Source organism: Quercus suber, unplaced genomic scaffold (genome assembly GCF_002906115.3).
Source record: "Quercus suber isolate HL8 unplaced genomic scaffold, Cork oak 2.0 scaffold_5, whole genome shotgun sequence".
NCBI lineage: Eukaryota > Viridiplantae > Streptophyta > Magnoliopsida > Fagales > Fagaceae > Quercus > Quercus suber.
Window position 1 is genome coordinate 221562 of NW_027069471.1, and position 6320 is coordinate 227881.

Genomic DNA, 6320 nt, shown 5'->3' on the forward strand with positions numbered 1-6320 from the left:
CATACTTCAAATAATGATGAAATTGCCCATTTCCGTAACCTGACTCTCTTCCCTACAAATAAGAGGACTCTTTAATGTTGAAAGAACTTCCTCTTCTTTTAGTGGGTAAAACAGTAAGATCAAAAGTATTATGTGTAACAAATATTATCACATTAAAGTGAAAATAAATTGGTTAAGCAGAGATATTCAGCTAAACACAAATGTACCTACATCTTCTGCATCATCAAGAATCAATATAGCATTTTCTTGGCCAAGCAAGATATCAAGACCCTTTTGATGTTTTTGGGTGCCATGCTTACATGAAATCACTTTAGCACTCAAGTACTCTCCTAGAGGATCAAGTATCTTAGCCATTTGCAATGCATAGTGCCAATAGGCGATCACTCATTGTATAAATGTACATCTCAAACATTTCACTTTCTTCTTTTAAAAATGTGTGAATAAAGGGCCTTAGCTTCGTTAAAAGAAGAGGAAGTTCATTAAATTTTTTAAAATTTTTTTATGTTCATTAATTCTAGACTCTTTCCATGTCGTTGAAAGTTTTACCTACCTTTGGTTAGAAATCTGAACATTCTATTGACAAATTGAAAGCACTCAAATAAAACTCTCATCAACAGATTCAGAACCTAACGGTAATCATTCATGTTGACCTCTAAAAGTTCTACAACATGACAAGTTACAATGGTATATAGCCAAGCTTATTAGAGATGATCATACAAACAAAGATGGAATGTCACCATGATACCTAAAAACAAAGATATACAAATTGCTAAGCACACTGCCAAAGTATAATGAAATATAAAGGTAACAGAAATACCTTGCAAATTTGTTTTTTATTTTAAATATTCTTCTTCTATAGCATATGATCTATATCAAGAACCAAGTATAGCTTCTTATGGTGTAATTAATCTGCTTATTTCAAATTGACAATTTCAGCATTGTGAAGCTGTAGTCCAAGCAAATAATGTTTAAGCTTAAATGAATTACTATTTAAAAAAGAAAAAAGATCATCACTATACTTTATGATTCTATTATTCTTGAATAGGAATAGATTTATAAGTTCAAAATTGGTTTACATCTCTCTAGTTGTAATTTAAAAAATAGTTTCATATTAGGGGAATATTACTTAGTGAATGAGTAATGACATTGTCTTCCATTATGCAAAGAAGGATAACCAAAATTCATAACTCCACCAAATAGTCTTATCTCAAAGAAGGTTACCTCATGAATGTAACCCAATGCCACGCCAGATTTGGCCAGCAACCTTTGCCCACAAAATGTACATGTTGTCATCTTGCAATTCTTGAAATCTTCAAACTTCAAACTGGTCATCCAAATATCTCTTTTTATTACCAATGAAACCCTCATCAGAATTTATCTTTACCTACCAAAATAAATAAAAATAGATTGGTTAAACTCCACTTGTTCCAACAAAAATAACTTCATTTAGTTCCATTAATGTAACAATTCCTCATGCAAAGAGCCACCCCAAAGCTATAATAAAACCATGCAAAAGAATTATATTGATATCCGTAACCATAAGGCATAAACTACATCTTCTTATATGAATTAATAAGTACAGCAAGTAAAAAACATATAAAGAAGAAATCATACAGATTAAAGAGGAAATTCAAAGTCCATAGTTCATCAGGATTAATCCAACATCATTCAAAGGGGAAAAAGAAAAACAAAAAGTCAACCATGAAACAAAATTGATGAAAATCTTCAATTGGGTAGTCAAAATTCTATAGGGAGTGAAGCAAAAAATCTGAACCACAAATGAGTAGGAAAACAGCCTCAACTTAAAACACAAAATTCCTATATCAAAACCAATACACCCACAATACCCAAACCTAAATCACATTTATCGCTCAATAAAGGGACAAGAAAAAAACTTTACCTGCAGCGGTTCCAGCCATCTGATAGTGGTGATAGACTGGTGGTGACAGCCTTCTAAACTCTCCGCACCTTTATGAAGTCTCAAGAAAAAGCACAATACGGTAGCGTGATAGTGTGAACATCAAAGGGAAGGAAAAAAAAATTGAGCCACCCAAATTACACAAAAAAAAAACTCTCACTCAGACGGAGAAGAAGATTAAGAAAGAAAATCCCAAATATTACAACTGAAAGGGGAAAACGCAAGAAATTAGTTTTACTAGTGGTTTTGCCGGCTGACCAGTGGTGGCAGGCTAGTGAAGGCAAGACTCTGTTCTTTATCTTTGCTGGCTGGAGAACGTGGAGTCATTGAGTTGTGGGAGAGGAGGACCAACGGTGGTCTGGGTTTTGGTTTCAGAATATTATATCTGAGAAGAGTATTTGGTTTGAGAAAGGGGAGTATATATATTTAATAAAAAGAAATAAATCAGATTTAAAATGTCCATGCTGTTGTTTGTGGATTTGGTTCTGAGCTCACTCTTGTGAACTCTCTAATTGCAATGTATTCCAAGTGCGGTGACTTGAATTCTTCTAGAACTGTTTTTGATCAAATATCTCAGAAGAGTTTAGTTTCATGGACAGCTATGATTTTGGGCTATGCACAGAATGTACACCCAAGAGAGGCTTTGAATCTCTTAGTTGAAGACTTGAAGTTAGACTAGAGAAATTTTTTTTCCTTGATCCAACAATGTTGATTGGTGCTTTAACTGCTTCTGGTGGACTTGCTGCTTTAGAACTCTGCCAGCAGCTCCATTGTTTTGCTTTTGAAGCCGGTTTCTCCTCACATAGACTGGTTCAGAACAGTCTCATATCAACCGACTCAGAGTGCGGGACTGTGGAACTTGCCCACACTGTTTTTAAGGAGATGGGTTATCTTCAAAACGTATAATCCCTCGGAATGCAATTATAAATGGGTACGAGATCAATGGCGATGGAGATACTGCATTGGATAGGGGCATGCTCATTTGGTAACACAATCAAATCACTCTTTTTTCAAGATATAACTTTTTAAAACTTCAATTTTTTTTAGGTGCAGTATTTTCAAACAACTTCATCATCAAAATGTTGAAAAATAAGTTGTATCAAACAAACAATCCATGATTTAGGGATCACATGAGACTTGAAAATCACTAGATTAACTACTCGGGATTAATCCTATGTGTAAGTCTATTTATACATAATGGTGCCTTATAATTAAACAGTATGATTGTAAATCGTGAATTGGAAGGGATTACACTTTAATGACTATTCCTGTCTATTGGATTTGATACAATGTCTTATTATTTAGCAGTGGCATTATGTCTATCTATAACAATTTTTTAAGGTCTAAGGGCGTATTTGGGATCTGCTTATTTTACTGAAATTGAAAACTTTTGCTGAAAGTACTGTAGATAAAGGTAAAAGTTAACTGAAATAATACAGTATGACCAATGAATAATACTAAAAAGTGTAATGAGACTCATTAATAGTAGTAAAAATAAGTTAAATAGCAGTGGTATTATGTCTATCTGTAACAATTTTTGTCAACTTATTTTACTATTCAGCTTATTTTTGCTACTACTTATGAGTCACATTGCACTTTTTGATATTATTTATAAGTCTCACTGTATTATTTCAACTAACATTTACCTTTATCTATAATACTTTTAGTAAAAAAAATTCAGTTTTAGTAAAATAAGTGAATCCTAAACAGACCCTAAAGTGATTATATCCACAAAAATTTATTTACTTTATGTTTTAATTTAATCAAAACTAAAGTGCATAGAGTAAGAAATGAATTTTAAGCTCAAAAGGGTCTTGTACAATTGGCTAAGAATTACTCATTAAGTAGGGTTTATTAGTTTGAATCTCTCCCTCTCATTCTCCACCTTACTGTAAAAGAAACTTACTCGTCTAGAGAAGATGGGGGTTGGGGGGATTGAATCTTGTATGAATAAAATTCTGAGAGGAAATTTTGGGAAAAAAATTAAAAGTGTGTTCCATTTATTCTATACTCCAAAATTACTAATTAGGTTAGCATTATCAAGTTATCTCTAATACTATTGTCCAGACCCTGGGATGGGCTAGTCACATCTTCGTTATATCCCAACAAGACTAGTCAATTTACAATTAAGATTCTTTGTAATCATGTATATAGTCCAGTTCGACCTAGTAAACACTTGATGAATGACTTAACACATGCCCACAACACGCATTTATCTAATCCAATCCACATAATCAGACATATGACAGTTTAAAAGCATTTTGCACTACCATTTCTTTCTAAAAAGCTTTACTAATATTTTTTTTTAAAAGGGTAAGAATTGAATCTTGTACTAATACTCTAAAAAATTATAATGTTACTATTTGACTTTAAATATAGGAAATTTTAGAAAAAGCACTAGGAAGTGTGTTACATGATTGAAAACAAGCACGTTGCACTACCATCTCTTCCTCACAGTAGTTCAGGTCATCATCTTCTCCTGTATATATAAGGCCACTCTCCGTATTGTGAGGTATCCATCACCTTCAACCTCTCTCTCTCTCTCTCTCTCTCTCTCTCTCTCTCTCTCTCTCTCTCACACACACACACAAAAGCATACCATTTCCACCATGACAGAGAACCATGTTGGCAAGAAGTCGTACTCTTCCATCCAGAATACACCATGGCGCTGTAAGACCAACTTAAGCCTTTTATACCTCTCTCTTCTAGTTGAAGTACTTCTTTTTCTTCTTACATGTATGTTCATTATTCAGGTAGAAGAGAGGCACGACATTAGGCACTACTTGCAAGCAGAAGTTCAACCAAAAATTCAGGCAGAGACTGAAGCCATAAACCTCGGTCCAACTATTCCAAGTGCTTTAATGATGGCCGTTTGAAGAGAACAGGTAAATATTACATAATTTAACTTTAGTTTAGAACTTTAGTATGTCTACTTTCATGCATGAGGATACCATTTTGAGTAACTTATCACACTGTAGACGACTAATTTTCTAGTTCGAAATAAGTCAAACAAGTAAAATAGTTGTACAAATGCGAATTTGTATTGATGATTGTGGTATAATTCTCTGTGATTACAAAAGAGTTATCCTCTTATTCGATCTCCTTGCAAGACTTATTGATTTGGATTTGTGGTAATGTGATTGTGACTTGAACGTAAAATATCCTTCAATTTGGTTGAGGGATGGATCGAAAATTGTTGAAACGGAATTACAATGAATCTCTGGCTATGAGCTTGTTAAAAATCTTTTGTTCTTCACGTTCTTCGCGTTCTTCGTATGTCCTTCGTGTTCTTGGATTTGTGGTGGAAGTTCTTCGGGGCTTTAGAGGCTTGAATCCGTAGAGCTTCACTAATTTGTGATTTGTTGATGTTTTCGGACACTTTAGGCTTGATTCCCGCAAACTTTTGGATCTAGGCGGATGATTTGGATGATTTCTCTTCGAATGTTCTTCGTATTCGAAGTTGAAGTTCTTGAAGTTCTTGGAGGTTTTAGAGCTTGGTTTCGGCAGAGCTTCTAGACTTCTGAGTGCTTCAAATGGTTTGGTGTCCTCCTAAATGGCTTAGGAAGGCTTCAATTTATAGGAGTTTTGGGGTAGGTAAGCGACACGTGGCGGAGTCTGATTGGTGACACGTGGCAGAACTTGATTGGTCCGCTTATGTCATTGCTTGCACATGCTGGACTGACTGTGTCATCGCTTACACGTGCGAGACTGCTTATGTCATCGCTTACACGAGCTGATGCATGATTGGTTCTTGTATGACACTTGGCGAATTTCTGTTGACTTCTGAATAGTAATAGTAAAACCTAGCAGCAGCATGTGGCGATTTGTAATTGGCTGCATTTTGTGGACTTGGTAGTGTGACGTGTCAGCTTGTGATAGGTCGGGAATTTTCCTTCTCTACACACACCTTTTGGATAGTAAACTTACCACTCAAGTAGAAATAGTATGCCTATGTTTTGTAAAACTGACACCTAGTCACAGAAGTACACTAAGGGTCCGTTTGGATAGCACTTATTGTTGCTGAAAGTTGCTGAAAACTGATTGTTGCTGAAAACACTGTAGCAAAATAATTTTTAAATGTGTAAATAGTGTTGTGGGACCCACTTTTAATATTAAATATTGCGTGAACAGTACGTGAACAGTGTGAACAGTGCGTGAACAGTAAATTTTGTCCCCCCAAAGTCAAAAATGCCGGCAAAAAAAAAAAAAAAAAAAAAAAAAAAAGGAGAAAACGTGAAATGCAAAACGCGCCGCAACAAACCGTCGAATCCAAACACTCACTAATTATATATTTGCTTTTGAATTTGCAATCTGTTGAGGCTCATGGGGATGCCTTTCTTCAATTTTTTACAATCTTCATAAGTTCCAAACACATCATTCACTTGTAAAATTGTAAAAATTA

The 6320-nt window shown here is 34.7% G+C and overlaps 1 long non-coding RNA gene across 1 annotated transcript; it reads right to left on the minus strand.

Moving 5' to 3' along the window:
- Positions 1 to 616: 616 nt before the first annotated feature.
- LOC136067161 (uncharacterized) lies at positions 617 to 1367 on the minus strand. The gene is made up of 2 exons (XR_010628682.1): positions 1222 to 1367; positions 617 to 745 (listed from the first exon to the last, which is right to left on the minus strand). It is a non-coding gene; the product is annotated as an uncharacterized LOC136067161 (long non-coding RNA).
- Positions 1368 to 6320: the final 4953 nt, after the last annotated feature.